The sequence below is a fragment of the Marmota flaviventris genome, chromosome 6 (assembly GCF_047511675.1).
Source record: "Marmota flaviventris isolate mMarFla1 chromosome 6, mMarFla1.hap1, whole genome shotgun sequence".
Taxonomy (NCBI): Eukaryota; Metazoa; Chordata; class Mammalia; order Rodentia; family Sciuridae; genus Marmota; species Marmota flaviventris.
Genome location: NC_092503.1, coordinates 13,673,724 through 13,675,362, shown reverse-complemented (window position 1 = coordinate 13,675,362; position 1,639 = coordinate 13,673,724). Strand labels below are relative to the sequence as shown.

At 35.6% G+C, this 1,639-nt stretch overlaps 1 non-coding gene across 1 annotated transcript; it reads left to right on the top strand.

Annotated features, from left to right (window-relative positions):
• The first annotated feature begins 1,362 nt into the window (after positions 1–1,362).
• Trnaa-ugc (transfer RNA alanine (anticodon UGC)) lies at positions 1,363–1,435 on the top strand. The gene has a single exon. It is a non-coding gene; the product is annotated as a tRNA-Ala (tRNA).
• Positions 1,436–1,639: the final 204 nt, after the last annotated feature.

The window sequence follows — 1,639 nt, the reverse complement described above, 5'->3', positions numbered from 1 at the left end:
TAGATATTTAGACTGTTTCCAAATTCCTGTTATTCAAAAAATTTATTTCACAAAATATTGAATTGTATGATTGCAACTTATGTTGCAGGAAACTAGATATAGACCCTTATAGAACAGTTTGTAGAGTACATATTGAGCCATAATAAAGAAGGAAATGCAGTCATTTGAGACAAAGAGGATGAAGCCAGAAGATATTATGCTAAGTGTAATAAATCAGACCTGAAAGACAAATGTTTCATGATGTCACTTTTATGTAGAATCCAAAACAGCCAGGCTCACAGAAGCAGAGAGCAAAGTGATAATTTCCAGAAGCAGCATAGATAGGGAAATGTTGGCCTATGGATGCTTATTTTCTGTCATGCAAGATGAATAGTTTCTGAATTGCTAATAAATATCCATGTGACTGTAGTTGACAATACTGCACCTTCAATTTGGAATTTGCTAAAAGATTTTGAATGGCGTGTGCTCGCGCTCAACACACACACACACACACCACACACACACACACACACACACACACACACACGAGTGAACAGAAAAATCCCAAGCCATGACTATGTGAGCTTGATTTCAGTGATCATTTTATGTACAAAATTTTAGTTTATTAGTTTTATCTTAGTTTTTAAAGAAGAAGAAAATATGCCTTAAGTTGGTATCTGTCCTGAGGACGACTGTCAGACCATGTTGTCAATAAAATGCAATCTAGAAAAGAAATTGTTCTGCAGGTTTTCCCACCCTTCCATGCCTCCAAGGGACAGACAAGAAAAATAAAGGTCCCCTGAGAATTCCTAATCAAAGATTTGTGCTCACAGGTGTTAGGGGCCTGTGTCTGATGCTGATTCCATAATGCCAGAAGATGCCAAGCTGAACAGTTAGTTTCAAGTAGCCAGCTGAGTTAGCTATGACTATGAACCTGCAGAAATAAACTTCCTCAAGGGACACACTTTAAACCAAGGGTGCAAAGAGTTCCCAGAGATAAGAGCCTATGAAATGAGAGCCTCCAATCAATAGTGATGACATTGAATTTGTCGATCACTTTGAAGAGATGAACATCTTAACAATATTCTTCCAATCCATGAGCACACAATGTCTTTCCATTTATTTGTATCTTCTTGAATTTCTTTCATCAATGTTTTATAATTTTTGTTGTACAAATCTGATTGTTTGTTCCTAGCTATTTTATTCTTTTTGTTGCTCTTTAAATGGGATTGCTTTCTCAATTTCTCTTTTTGATAGTTTATTGTTTGTGCGTAGAAATGCCACTAATTTTTGTATGCTGATTTTGTATCTTCCTACTTTAATGAATTTAATCATCCAAAGAAGAGTTACTACCAATCCTTCTTAAATTCTTCCCAAATGGGCTGGGGCTGTAGCTCAGTGGTAAAGCGCTTGCCTTGCATGCATGAGACCCTGGGTTCGATCCCCAGCACCACATAAAAATAAACAAATAAAGATATTGTGTCCATCTACAAATAAAAAAGTATTTTAAAAAAATTTTTCCCAAATAACAGAAGGAGGAAGACTTTTAAATCCATTTTATGAAGTCAGGAACATCTTGATACCAAAGCTAGACAAAGATACTATGAGACAAGAAAACTACAAGTTAATATCTCACTTAGATTGACATAGATACAAGAAT